Genomic DNA, 15,908 nt, shown 5'->3' with positions numbered 1-15,908 from the left:
GAGATTAAGAAATAGTGACAAATTGGTGACAGCTATGTCCACGTGCATTCTTTGCACACCTATGATTTATATTTGCTTCTGTTGGCAAAATAAGCACATACCCTGTCAGCCTCGGCTTATATTAATTTCGCTTCTATTTTCACACACACGCACATCCTTATCTGTTCTTAAAATTACGGCTTTCGTTGCACTTAAAAATGGTTTCCTGCCGCTGATTCTCCCTCTCTTTAGGCCTGATAAAAACATGCCAGGGTTCCAGTGAAACTGTAGTTTCTTGCTTGTTAATATTCAGGGCCTGCCGTGTAGTCAGAGTATTGCACAGCAGTCATTGGAATTGTTTATCCTGTCTCTTTTTGGTCTCACAAATAAATGGCCTGGATTCCCCAGTTTTTAATTTATTTCATGATTCTAAGGTAGTCACTGGCAATTAATAAATAGTCGTTGCCTTCCTACCCTCAGAATAATGAATCACCTAGTGTTCAGCCTTCTGGTGATGGGACTTTCCGATCTTAGCAAGACACTCATGTAACATGCTTCAATGGATTCATGATCTCACCAACATGGGTCCCCCTGCCATGTAGATCATCACCCATTTGTGCCATTTCATCCATCCTGTGTGTCTTTTGTATATGTCTTTTCATAAATCCTCCTCAGAAATCCTGATCCAAATGCCAAACAATGCCTTCAACCATGAACTATAGAATCATCCTGCTGTTTTCTTTTTTCTCCTCCTCCTCCTCCTCCTCCTTCTTCTTCTTCTTCCTCTGTGGGGCAATGAGGGATAAGTGACTTGCCCAAGGTCACATAGCTAGTAAGTGTCAAGTGTCTGAGGGCAGATTTGAACTTAGGTCCTCCTGAATCCAGGGCCAGTGCTTTATCCACTGAATCCAGGGCCAGTAGCTAGTGGCACAGTAGGTAGAACACTGGGCTTGGGGTGAGGAAAACCCAAGTTAAAACTTACTAGCTATGTAACCTAGGACAAGTCACTTAATTTGTCTGCCTCAGCTTCCTCAACTGTAAAATGGGGATAATAATAGCACTTACCTCTGAGGTTTGTCATGAGGATTGAAAGAGATGATATTTATAAAAGGCTTAGCAAAATGCCTGGCACATAGTAGGTGCTTAATAAATGCTGGCTCCCTCCCTCCCTTCTTTCTCTCAGAAAGATTTGTTACCTACTGTTCAGCCTTCTAATCATGAAACTCTCCAAATTTGGCAAGGCCAGTCCTTGGACAGAAGACATGGTCTATCTCTGGACCTTACTCTTAACCTTTCTACCTTGGTCCAACCTGTGAGATCCTGAATGACCTAGGGAAACAAACATATATTACAATGGAACTTTGGAAAAGAACATTTTTGGGTGAGTATTACAATAATTCCTCCCCTTTATATAACGTTTTGTGGTTAGAAAATGTTTTACACAGCTATTCCCCATGATGGTTACATATTCCCACATTACCTCCATTTCTTAGGATCTCGTTTCCTTCCAAACTCTACTCAAGCATCACCTCCTGCATGAAGCCTTCCTTGATCATCCAGCTGTTAGTGCGCTCCCCTCCCCCCAATTTACCCTGTTTTCACTTTGTGTACATTCCGTATATATTTACTTGTGTGCAGGATTCCACAGGTTCACAGTTCGTACATAGATTTAGAACTGGAAGGGACATCCAACCTACTCATTCTACTGGTAAAGAAAAATAAAGCCCAGGGAAGTTAAGGGATTTACCCAAGGTCATGTAAATAGTATCGTAGGCGAGATTTGGATCTATTGTTTCCTCTGACAAAATATTAACTCCTTGAGGGGATCCCCTCTTGGCCTCGGTTTTCTCCTATGTAAAATGAAGCAGGTAGACTCAGTGATCTTTTCTAGCTCTAAATAATGATGATGATGATGGCGACAATAATAAAATAGTTATCACTTACATAGAAGGTTTGCAAAGTGGTTATTGACAATAATAATTAGCATTTATGTAGCACTTTCACATTAAAAAAGCCCTTTATAAACATTTCACTTTATCCTTATAGCAACTCTGAGAGAGAGGTGCTATTTTCATGAGCATTTTAAAGATAAGGAAACTGATGCTGCGAAAGGTCACGTGATTTGTGCTGGGTCATTCAGCTATAATTCTATGAAGAAGAACCAAAATATCTTTCTGAGCAAGAGGCAGAAAGGTTGTGGCAGCGATAGGTCTCCTCAGATCTTTGCTAGCTAAAACCATAGCTCCATCCAGAGTCTTCCTAAAGCTATCCCTGCTTTCTGAGGTAGGCATGGCACTGCTATAGATACTCAAGCCACTCTAAAGCCTGTCACTGCTGGCCTAGGACCTATCACTTGGTGCCCTATGGGAGATGATGCTCATTTTGTAACTAGAACACAGATATAGCCTTCACAATGTATAGTATCAACTGATTGAAATGTACAAGAGAATATGAATTCTAATTCCAGCGTTGCTAATTTCTTGCTGAATTACTTGGAAAATAGGATTTTGTTATTTAGTACCTATATTACCTTGGGCAAGTCACCTTACTTCGCTAGACCTCAGTTGCCTTAATTGTAAAATGAAGAGGTTAACAGAGACTGTATACAGGATTTTTCGAAAGTCTTAGTGAAGGCTTCAGCTATTAAAACTTAATAACTGAGTTTAATTATTAAGCTGAAACCTCCACTAAAACTTTTAGGACACCTTGCATATCACCTTATAGTTTGCAAACTTTGTTGTTGTTCAGTTGTATTTGACTCTTTATGACCCCTTTTGGGGTTTTCTTGGCAAAGATACTGGAGTGGTTTGCCATTTACTTCTCCAGCTCATTTTACAGATGAGGAAACTGAGGTAAAGAGGGTTAAGTGACTTGCCCAGGGTCACACAGTTAACAAATGGCTGAAGCTGGATTTGTCTTCCTGACTCTAGGCCTGGTGCTGTATCCATTATGACACCTAGCTGCCCCTAAGGTTTGTAAAGCACTTTGCATATATTATCTTATTTAATCCTTCTGATTGTCCTGCGATGCAGATAACATTTTTATCCTCACATTTCAAATAAAGAAACTGAGATTGAGAGAGGTTGTGACTTGCCCACTGTCACACAGCATTGTAACTGAGGTTTCTCTCAGCTCAGAATCTTAAGATCCTAAGACAATTTCCTTTCATCATTTTTTCTGACTGTTAAATGGAAAGATAGGAACTATATACCTCCTGTGGAGTTGTTATAAGAAGTTATTTCCAAGATAATCAGTTTCTTCTCTCCGTGTCAACCGATTATAGTTTATATTTATAAAATGCTTTATAATTTACAAAGCTCTTTCCTCCCAATAACCTTATGAGTAGGTAGTACACGAATTATTACTGTCTCCCTCTCCATCATTTCATGGAAGAAGAAACAGACTCAGAAAATAAGCATTGGATTGAATGTTTGTTGAATTAAGTGATATACAACCAGCAAGTAATAGCTGCAATACTCAGACCTAGGTCTTCACCCTCCAAGTTAGTACTAGTGGGCAGATCAAAATAGAGGAAGTGTCTCAAGGGGAAAGTAGAATGTGGAAAGAAAAAAAAAACCAACAAAACATCTTATTTAAATATAGAATGGAGAGAAATATGGAGGACTCCATTCCTTTTCCTACTTTTCCAAATCACCCATTATTTGGCCAGGATAGGCACAATGAAGTGATCCATGAGTACAGGGAGGGTGGGATGGGGAGAATCTTATGTATGGGGGAAGGGCAAAGATTTCTTTTCTCTTAGAAGATCTGAGGATGAATGGAATTTCTATAGGCATCTGTAGTATATAATGGGTCATATACATGCAATTAACTATGAACAGTAAGCAAACTGGGAACAGTAATGACAAAAATAACAATGTTTTGTACTCTGTAATCTAGGGAGGGGAAAGAATAGCTCAATGTCTCTGACATTGTCTTAAGGTTTCTATATCTGACACACTTGATCATTAGAAGAGGTTTGAGTTAGTTGGGAATCCCCAAGCCCACAAAAGGAATTGCATATGTTTAAGGGTAGGAGCCAAAGGGGTCCCCACAAGTACTTAATTGGGAAATGAGGAATTAGAGATATCTTATTTCTACAAAGGGCAACTTGGGAAGTAATCAAACTTGAATTTTTTTTTCTAGTGCCTCAACTCAAAGATAACATAACATAGCAGCACTTAGTTATGGCATAGAATGTGGTTTTTCCTCTGATGAAGAAAGAAAGCAGAACAGAAATAATGAGAAAATTAATCAGCACAAATTTCTAAAATTGGCCGACTCTTGCTTTTAACAAATTTTCTTCCTTTACTTTCTGGCTCTGGCAGGAAATAATAATTATTTCCAATAAACAGCTGTCTCAGCAATCTATTCTGCATGCTGGGTAAGAAGAGAGTATTTAAGTAGAGGAATCCTTCATGTGTTCTCCAGGGGACTGTCCACTGATAGTCTCTCTCCTATATATATATATATTAAGGCGGGGGGGAGTCTACAAATTTACAGTAAAAAAGTCATTCTCATAGTCACTCTCATTTACCAAAAGCATTTTTAAAAGGTGTTGCCAATTCACATGAATATGAAGGGAAGGATACACGTGTGTATATATATATATATATATATATATATATATATATATGTGTGTGTGTGTGTGTATGTGTGAATGTGTGCATGTATGTATGTATATATGCCAATTTGTTTCCAGTCTCCCTACAGAGGTGAATTGTAATTTGTGGCTAATTTAACTACCTTAGTTATAATGCTGAGGAATTTGGGGTATGGATTTTTAATGAATGAAAAATATATTCATGGTAAGAAAGAGATAAAAGCAGAACAGAGAGGCTTTTGCTAAGAGCTTTTGCTAAGGGCAAACAAGGAATGAATGAGACAATCAATAAACCATGATGGTGGATGGTGGTAGAAGGGATGCGTTGTATTGTGGCTATCTGTCCAGTCATTTTCATTTTCTGCATGTGGGCCCATGAATGACAGGTGCTTATTCCACAGTGTCCTCCGTTTGAGACATTGGATATCCATAGACATGTAAGCAGAGCTTTGAGACATGTGAGCATGCCCCAATCAAGAATTTCAAACACAATCAACGGAATTCTCTTGGAGATGGTTATGGCAGGCAAAAGAGCCAAAGCAGAGCAACTGATATTTGAACAACATCACCTTTCCCAGCATTGAGATCAAATAGGAAGATTATATTTTAATCCTGTTTTGCTGTGCTTATTTTTCCTTTTGGAAATTGCCAAGTGGGAATAAAAAGGACACAGAACAGTTATCTAGCAGGCGAGAGGTTTAAAAGGATGTCAGAAAATGAGATTGCACAAAGGTAGGCAACCACATGCAGCTTCCTTCCGTCTGAAACAGACAAAATAGACATGCGGTTTGGGGGACCGAGGCAGGCACAACTCAGCGGCTGAAGCCCCGGCTCCTTTTCCAGACAAATGACCATCTGTTTTCAAAAGTACACATTTCCTTCTACTGACCTTTAACTGTTCCCTGCATACCAATGTTTCATGCCCTTGCTTTGCCAGGAACATGTCCAAAATCAGGACAAGTTTTTTATCCCCAAGTTAGCCAATGTTCACATGCTTAAACTTTCAGGATTTGAAACTTGCAGATGGAAAGTAGAAACCCCCTCCCATCCATGAGATGACACCTCAAAACAATCATGTTTAAAAAAACATACGTGGCCCAAAGTTGGAGCTTCTCTGACAGGCCATGCTGCACCTCAGGAGCTCACATTGTTCCCAGGCCCTTGCTGACATCAGTCAATAAAATGGCTACAAAAACAAGGATGTTTTGTCAAGAAAAAACACTCCCCTGAGCTGAAGTTTTCATTTATTGTCAGACAAAGGGGATCATGTTAATTTCAGTTCCAAACAAAGGGGAGTACAGCACGTTAATTTCAGTGCTGTCCAAGCACCCCTCTCTCTTCACCAAACCCAGGGATGGGTGGCAGCGGAGAGACAGAGGCTTAATAAATGGGAAAGGACACCATTGCTGGAAAACAATGTTTTCAAGCTGAGAAGAGGGTATAATAAACAGTGGAGAGTTAAACATGGTGTCAAAGCCATGGGAGTTCCTGGCCAGCGTCCTTTTGACCTTTTTCCTATTAAAAGGGTGGCAGATCCCAGGGCTTTTTCAAAACAAAACAAAATGGAATGGAATAAAATGAGCAAATGCCAGGCAGCCATGTGAGACTTATTTACTTTAAAAAATTTTTTAACAGAAATAATGACATAACAGTAAGATGTTCAAACAGGGCTTTCAAGCTTTTATTAATCAAAGTTAAGGCTTCCCTGTGATACTTGTACTTTAATTGTTCCGCTCCTGAAGTGTCAGAGTGACTGATGGCAACGTGTTTATGGGACTCCAAATGCTCCTGTCGGGAAGCCGGCTGTTAGTGAAAGCCAGGGAATTACTCTCTCAAGACCTTGCAAAAATGAAGACGAAGATGGAAGAATTTAAACTCTTCCTGAAGCAGTTTTCACTGATCCTTTATTTGACAATGAATAGAGAGAGGACCCACACATTTTCAGGGAGGGACCCTAGCACCCTTAAGAAAGAGGGTATCTGCTCTCCCAGCTTCCTCCTTGGTTTTTTGGCAGCTCGCCCAGTAGGCAGCCTGAGTTTGAAAGGGCAGAGTGCTGACATGGCCTAACCTGAACAAGAGGGATGCATTAGTTTCCTCTTTCATTTACATTGTGCTAATTTGAAAGATAAGCATATCTTTAAGAAGGGCAGAGCTGGGCCATCAGTATGCAGTTAATCAGGGGAACAGGTGACCCACTCAGGATCCAAATCAAGGGCCTTGCTGCAGTAAAGAATAGATTAGCATTTGTGGGATTTCTGGAGCTGCAAAGATATTTATATCTCTCCTCTTTGCATTTATATAGACCTTCTTGTGAACGGATCCCAAAGAACTGGTGGTGATAATGTGGAGGTGTCAAGCTCACCTTTAATCTCTTTATTTTAAATGGGGGGGGTTATGGGCATCAATTAAATCTGACAACATTCCTGGGTGGTATGCATTAATGTGTCCATTCCCCAGATGAGGTAACTTGGAGCTAAGAGGTTAAGCTTCCTTCCCTGTAGGCAGTGTGTCACTTTTAGAACCCGAAATAGAAGCCAGGACTCCAGGCACACTGTGATACAGTCAGCCTATAAGGTCAGATTTGGAACATGATATAGTCACACCCAGCAGGAGATCTTAGCTAAGTCAGTTCATCTCAGGAACCCCATGATGTCTAAGCTATCTATAGAATTTTTGGAAGCTGTGGACAATAACTGTGGTGTCTACAATTAGCCACTGACAACTTTGGGCTTTGCGAAACGGTCATTTCCTAATATGACTAATTCAGAGGGGAGCCCCATTCACTCAACAAACATTAATTGAGCACCTCTGAAATGCAAGGAATTGACTCCATTGGCTGTTGAGGAGAATACACAGGGAAAGAAAATACAAACCTCGGTCTTTGATCTCAAAGATGCAACCTACTAAATAAAAGATGTGAGAAACAGGGAGGCATAGAGGATACAATGCCATACTTGAAGTTGGGATGAAATGGATTCAAATTCTGCTTCTGACACTTAGTAGTTGTGTGACCGTGGACAAATCATTTAACCTCTAAGTGTCCTAGGCAATCCTCTAGACCTTGTCTACTAAGTTATACCTGTTATCTGCATCTGAAGAAGCTCCCACATTGTAGAAAGCACAAATTCTTCTTACCATAAAGACAGTGTTATATGACAGGTATAGAAAATAAGTTCAGAAAATTTTCATGGTAACAGGAATCCGTTGCCACGTCATATAATCATCACCATCCTTTTCCTATTGCCCTTTCACACACACACACACACACACACACACACACACACACACACACACACACACACACAGAGGCTACATGCCCCCCCCCCCCCTGCAATTCCACCATGGACAGCGACATCTAAACTGACTGAATTTGTGGCACAGAGACTCTCCACATCCCTCCATATAAGCTACCAAATGTAATAAAGCACCCACTTGGCAGTTCTGGCAAAGCTCAACTATTGTGTGGGGTTGCCTACTAGGGAGGATGCATGTGATCCTAAAACACAATGATCACAGCAAAAGTGGGACATTGCCTCAGCTTTGTTCTTCATTAACAGGATAGTAAATATTTCCTTGCATCTGATTCTCAAACCAGGAAAGAGTGTAAAAGGTCAAGGGCAAAGTCATTAGGGATCAGAGAAGAGATACAGCTAAAAGAAGTGGGAAACCAGAAAGAGAAGCCAGGAGTTTTCTCCCACAATACTGAGTTCTCAGGTCTTTAACATAGACTAGGGATCATGGCATCATTGCAGCATCATCTGTTTAGAGCCAGAAGAGACCTCTCATCCCAGCCTCACCCACATCATTCCATATGTTCACTTTGTGCTTTCATGTGACTGGACTTTCATGCATAGGAATGAGCATATATAGGAAGAAACAGCCTAGACTATTAAAAACAAACCCCAGTATTTTCTGAACTTTGACCTGAGGTTATTTATGACTTAAGGCTTCTGATGGCCCACAGTATCCCCTTCTCTTTTCCCTTTTCTCTTTCTGTAGTCTCTGCCTTGAATATTTAAGGCTGCCAGGGAAGGGGATCAGTGTCAATAATAGTGGGTGGCAAGGAGGAATGGAGAATGGAACAATTGAGAGGCAATAGCCCTCAGGCAAGCGGTAATAAAATGGTAACTTGGAAATTGCCTGAGAATAGCCTACACAGTCCATGTTGACATATGAAAATATACTCATGGCCTTCGGAACTATTTCATATACTTGGCTGTGGCCCTTTGGGGGAAAAAAGCCTCGTGGAAACAACTGATTTAAATCTGTTCCTTAGTCTAACTTGTGATCTCTGCCAGGGGCTGTCAAAGCTGACAGGGGCTTAGGAAATCAATGACTCTCCAGTGGCCTTGAAACCATATGAAATGGGAGAGCTTTTGTAACCAAACTGCTTTAGGGAGGGGGGAAGGGAGGGGGAAAAGAATCTTGTTGCTATAGCAACCTGTTGGCCTATTATGATGGCTCTTTTGCCACCTGAGGTATTTTTGTCATTGCTATTGTGTCCAACTATTGTATCTACCTCTTAGGTCAAAGTCAAGGTAACATTCAGTTCTTCCCACTGCAAAAACTTGGACTGCTCCCATAGCATTTTACAGCAAGAAGATTAGTATCTATGTTTATACACAAATCCTCGGACACTCACCACTTGAGCCAATAAATATATTTTAAGCACCTATTATGTACAAGGTGTTGGGGATACAGAAATAAATTTTATGCAGACATTGCCTTTAAAACTGAATTTTTAATCTAGAAAGTAGGAGAGAATTAAGTTCAACAAGCAGTTTAAAACCACCTACTATGTGCAAGGCACTGTGCTAGGTAATAGGTAAACAGAAACAAACAAAAAGAAATACTTCCTGCTCTCAAGGAGCTTCTGTTCTTTTGGGGCCAAATACTATTAGAAGATACAAAATACACAGTATTTGGGGAGGGGACAGTAACACCAACAACTGTTGAGATAAGAAAAGATACGGGGTGGGAAGTGGTTTTTAAGCTAGGTGACATAGGTCATCTTATACCTAAAGCTGGAAGGGGACTCAGAGGCCTTCTGGTTCAACCCCTTTATTTTTATTTTTATTTTTTCTTTGTTCTTTTTTTGGTGGGGCAACGGAGGTTAAGTGACTTGCCCAGGGTCACACAGCTAGTAAGTGTCAAGTGTCTGAGGCTGGATTTAAACTCAGGTCCTCCTGAATCCAGGGCTGGCGCTTTATCCACTGTGCCACCTAGCTGCCCCCAACCCCTTCATTTTGTAAAGGAAAACAAAGCCAGAGAGGAGAGTTCAAGTGACTGACTCATGGTCACATAGGTAACAAGTGGGAAAACTTGGTTTAAAAAATAGATCAATGATGACTCATTTGTTTAATTTAGCCTAAAGAACATGCAATTGTCTTTAAAGAGTTACAGGCTTAAGTTCCTGCTTGTTGCCTTGATGATCTCCAATGTCATTTTTGGCTACACATTTTTATGATTCCATGGCTCACTGCTCTTTTTAGGCCTTTGTTCTCAGGTATAACTGAATTCTTTAGTCCAAATCTTAAGGGGCCATTTTCTTTTGTAGGATGGGGTTGGAGGTCGGGGTCCTATCTTCTCTTCCAGTCAAAACTACCTTCTAACTTGGCTTTTCACCCACTGGACTCTGTCCATAAGCTATCTGTGAGTGGTTTCTCCCCTTGTTTGTACACCTCTGTTTCCCTGCTACCAACTGCTCGTGTTCACATCTAGGGATCTCTTTCGTCTAGTTTTGCTCCTAAAACAATGACAGTATGTTTTTTCCCCGAGTTACTCTGCTTTGTATATCCATGAGGGGTATAGTTTAGCTCTTGAAAGGCCCTTCTGGCTCTGAAGTTGTATAATACGGTGAGTTTAGCATGGGTAAGAGCTCTAGTCTCAGAGAAAGAAGTTTTGCAACTAAGCCTTGGTTGATAATTACCAGCTGTTTGACTCTAGGCAGACCACTTTTTCTCACTGGGATCTAGCTTCCTTAGATGTAAAGTGGAGATGAGGATTTCACTGTATCCACAAGGTAGTTGTGAGAAATTTGAAAGCACTATGTACATGTTTGTCTTTATTCACCCTTCCTTGCCCCATGTCTCTATGACCTGCTAAATCTTCTCTTAGCACTTCATAATTCCTTCCCCTGGCAAAATTATCTAATTTGACCAAATTCAAAACTTCATTCTCCTTCAGTTTCTCAGGGATACATCTTTTACAAGGACATGTCTTACTATGTCATTTTATATGTGCATATTAAAGATAGTCACCATCAACTCGTGGAGATCCCTTAACATTAGAGGTATCATGGAATGGTGGACAGATAGCTGTCCTAGGAGTCAGGAAGATCTGAGTTCAAGTCCTGACTCTGACATGAATTGACTCCAAGACCCTGGAGAGGTCCTTTAACTTGTCAGTACCCCCCAGGAACTCAAGTTGCAGAGTCGGTGCCAACCTTCCATCTCTTACTTCTTCACCTTTGCACAAGCTGTCTCCTAAGCCTGAAATGCACTTGTTCCTCACCTGCCCCTTAGACTTCCTGGCTTCCTTCAAGACTCAGTTGAAGGGTCTGTTACCTCTTACAGGAAGCCTATTCCTAACGCCCCATTTGCCAGAGTCCTTCTCCTTAGAATTACTTTGCATATTTTTGCATTTAATTTCCTCTGCACACGTTGGCAACTCTCAACAAAATGAAACTCCTTGAGGCCAGGGATTGTTTCCTGTTTGTTTATATATTCCCAGAACAGTGACAGGCACATAGTAACTGTTTGACCAATACTTAATGAATGAATGAAGGAATGACTGACTGAATGAATGACTGACTGAATGAATGAATGAATGTCAGGTTATGATCTATGCTGGTAGAAGGAGTTCCCATACCAGAAATTTCCTACACTGGTAACATCTCTGGTATTTAATTAAGATTATAAAGATACATATTATTATATCTACCTCCAAAATTTTTTTTAAGAAACCACAGGGTCAGTGAATTGGTGGGTTAAGGTAAATCTTTCCCCACAGCCTACCTAAAGAGTTAGTAGAATGGGTGGAAATTTATGTATATTGATTTGCTGAAAACACCACCTTGTCTAAGGTCACATAGGTAGTAAGGAGTAGAACCAAAATCTGAAGCCAAATCTTCTGATTCTAGATGCAATTAATTGTCTTTCCACTAAGCCACATTGCCTCTATATTCAGGGTTTACCAAAAGTCTTAGTGCAGCTTTTAAACTTGAAGCTTTAAAGTACAGTAAGACATTTGGGAACAACCAGTATAAATTCATGTTCCCTCTGTAGTTTTTTCTTCAAAGAACATACAATCTAGTAGGAGTTGATAATATGAGAGTTGCTGTTCAGTTATTTTTTCAGTTGTGTCTGACCCTTCATGACTACACTTAGGGTTTTCTTGGCAAAGATACTGGATCAGTTTGCCATTTCCTTGTCCAGCTCATTTTACAGATGAAGAAACTGAGACAAACAGGGTTAAGTGACTTGCCCAAGGTCAAATAGCTTAGGAAGTGTCTGAGGCCATATTTGAACTCCGGAAGATGAGCTGCTTCATAATATGACTACAAATACCTAAAATACAAAATATAATATGATAGATCGACATGGAAGGTATGTATTGCCTTGCAATCAGATGAGGGGAAAAGGACTACCAGCTTTGAAAGGAATGTGGGAAGAGGGAAGGGAAAATCTGTGAAAATTTCCTTGAATAGATGACATTTGAGATGAATCTTGAAGAGGAAAGTATAATTTTAACAGCTAGAGATAAAAGGGAAAGAAATTCCCTGTTTAAAGAAAAGTTGCAATCAAGTCAGGAATGAGCACAAACAGGGCATCTGAGAAAGTCATGCCTTTTTGTCTGGGTCTAGTTGTGTGGTGGGAATTTTGAGATGAGGCTGAAAGTTAGAGCAATTCCAGATTGTGGACAACTTTGAGTTTTCCAGCAGAGAAGTCTGACTTCTGAGCTAACAAGTGACACGAGTGGTTTTTGTTGCGCAGGATATATCACGCTGCCTTATAAAATTAGGTGTTTAATTTGAAAAAAAAAAGTAACGATAATGCTCAGACCCATTTGTTTAAAATGTTTTCACTTTTAGGGAAAAGCTGCGAAGGAAAACCAACAGATCAGCTATCTTTGCAAAAACAAACAAAAAAGATGATACCATTACAAGGCAGAAAACATACTCCACAATATGCTAATGACAGAGTAGCAATAATTAAAAGTTACCAGTCTAATTAAAATGCCAACTGTCTGACAATAAACAGTAATTACACAATCGCTAGGGCAATGAGTCATTGTAAGGAGGTAGGGGGATGGGAAAATGAGATCAATTGCAGGTGTTGTGAATAGAGAAAGTACTTTATTTGTAGAAGAAAACACCTTTGAGGGGCTGGGCTTCCGGAGCAACTAAGTCAGTTGCATCGTTTCAATTTGATTCAATTTAACAAGCATTTATTATTTGAACTTGAGCCAGGGTCTACAGAGAGCAAACACCTAGAGATAGAAGGGATGTCAACAGCTATCTAGTGCAAGCTTCTTAAAGTGTAAGTTCCGTCAACATCATATGGGGTCATGGAACTTAATATGGGAGTCATGAAAAAGCTGGCAACAGTAAAAGTTATGTATACCTATTTTATATATCTATATACCTGGGGTCGTGTAAAAATTTCTCAGGTGAAAAGGGGTCATGAGTGGAAAAAGTTAAAGAAGTCCTGATCTAGTGTACCAAGTACCTTATAAGGAACTGGATTTACAAAATGCTGGTCAAGTAGCCAGACAGCATTTGCTTAACCTCCAGTGAGGGAGAAATCTATTTACTTCGGAAGCAGCCATTCCAATTTTGGATAGCTCTATGAGGGAGTTTTTCTTTCAATCAAATCTAAATTTAGCTCTTTGCAACTTCCATCCATGGCTGAATAAATTTAATCCCTTTCCCAGAGACAACCCTTCAAAATACTTGAAGATAGTTATCCTTTCCTGGTCAGCTCCACCTTACCCAATCCTATCTTCTTCAGGCTAAGCATTTCTCAGTGCCTTCAATAAATCCTTACATGATGTGATATCTTGGTCGCTCTCTTCCAGACAGTTTCTAGTTTGTCAGTTTCCTTCTTAAAATGTGTCAACAATAATAAGACATAATACTCTAGGAGTATGACCAAGTGAATGTAGAAGGACTTTCACCTCTCTCTTTCTGAATGCTCTGCATCTCTATACAACCTAAGAATGTATTAGCTACTTGGACTGATGTGATGTATTGCTGATTCATTGGACTTACAGTCCACCTAAGTTTTTCCCCACACAAACTATTATCTACCCATGCCTCCTTTGCTTATACTTAAAATTTTTAAAACTCAAGTATAGGACTTTATTTTTATTAATTTCATTTTATTATATTCAGTTCTTGTTCTAGCTTTTTAAGACATTTTTGGATCCTGATTCTGATTTTCAATGTATCCTTCTCAACTTTTTGCCATCTGAAAGTTTGTCAAGCATACCATATATCTATCCAATCATAGATTTAAAAAATGTTAAACAGATTGAAGCCAATGACAGTCTTATATCTTTAATAGAGACTTCCGTCCAAGATAACATGTAAGCATTGCTGACTATTGTTTAGATCTCCTCATTCAAAAAAGCTCCAAACTCCACTAACTATATTATCATCTTAGTCCACATAATTCAATCTTGTTCAAAAATACTTTGCTGAGATATCAGAAACTGTCTGTCTTTCCCTATAGCTACCGGTATAGAAACCCTATTAAAAAAGATTTCCTACTGAGGTCAGTTTGGCATGACCTGTTATTGATATAGACAGGGTATCTCTTATTAATCACAGCTTCCCTTTCTAGACCAGGGCTTCTTAAACTTTTTCCACTTGAGACCCCTTTTCACCCGAGAAATTTTTACATGATCCCAGGTATACAGGTATATAAAATAGATATACATAACTTTTAACCATCGCCAAATTTTTTGTACCCCTCCCCAAATTCACTCACACAATTTCACATGGGGTCATGACCCACAGTTTAAGAAGCTTTGCTCTAGATAATCAGAAACCATAGCTTTAATAATATACATTAGAATTTTGCCAGAGATAACTGTCAGGCTTACTGTGTTATATTTTGCAGGCTATATTCCCTTTACTTTTTTTTAAAATTAGGGCAACATTTGCCCTTCCCCATTCCTGTGGTGGCTCTCCTATTCTTCAGTCTTTAAAAAATCACTGGCAGTGGCTCAACAATGCTATCTTCCTCTTTTTTTCAGTATCCTGGAATGTAGTTGGACTGGACCCGGTGACTTGAACTCAACAAGGGTAGTAAGGAATTCTCTTAATCTTTTCTTACATGTCTTGGCTGTCAATTACCCACTGGCCTTTTGTTGAAATTGTTCTGTTCCTTCCAGTCTAAAGATCATTCTCCATAACAGAGAACACAGAAGCCAAATGATCAGATAGTTCTGCTTTTTCTCCATGGTTCATTTTATCACAGTTCTATCTATCCAGAACAGCAGGAGTGTCCTTTCTTTGACTTTGATTTTTCTCTTTCCCCCCATGTAGCTAAAAAAAAGCTTTAAAAATGTCCTCAGTAGTAATTGCAAAACTCAATTTATTTGGAGCTTTATCATTCCTTATGCTCTTCTTATAAATGTATTCATCCTGATAGCTGTCCTTGCTTTCATCTCACATGGAGGTTAAAAAAAAATCTAAATTGGTTAATGAGTTATTGGTCTATTTAGTCAAACTGCCCATCTTTTCTTCACTGGAATTCTTTCTGTTGATGTATGTCTTCAGAATCCAGTTCTTGAGGGCTTTTCATGCTTTTGGGGTTAACTTCCCTTGCAGAATTTTAGGTCATGGAATCCTACTGTAACCTCACTTTGGCACATACTCAGATTCCCAAAGATGGAATCACCCATGTGAAAGGTATTAGGGACTTGCTTCTGGGAGAAGAGCAGGCACTTTCCCACTGACTGCATAGCTGGACAAGTCTGTGTCTTTAAAACTATCAGACTGGGGGGCAGCTAGGTGGCGCAGTGGATAAAGCACCGGCCTTGGATTCAGGAGTACCCGAGTTCAAATCCGGCCTGGGATAGGCTCTTTTTCTTTACATCTGAATCCAGGAGGGTGAAGGTAGAGTTAACCCATACATAGTATGAGTGCTATGCATGTACTGAACTGTGCATAGAAAATGTCTGCTTCTTCTCCTTTTAGATCCTGTGGTCCAGAGAAATGGACTTGGGGTTTTAATTTGTTTCCTTTGTCCTTTTCAGTTCTAGGTACAGGCAGCAGAGTCCCTGGACCCAGAAACTTGAGCCATAGTGACTTTGGAGG

This window comes from Dromiciops gliroides, chromosome 5, assembly GCF_019393635.1.
Source record: "Dromiciops gliroides isolate mDroGli1 chromosome 5, mDroGli1.pri, whole genome shotgun sequence".
In the NCBI taxonomy this organism is placed as follows: domain Eukaryota; kingdom Metazoa; phylum Chordata; class Mammalia; order Microbiotheria; family Microbiotheriidae; genus Dromiciops; species Dromiciops gliroides.
The sequence above is the reverse complement of the archived record's forward strand: the minus strand, read 5'-3'. Positions refer to the sequence as shown.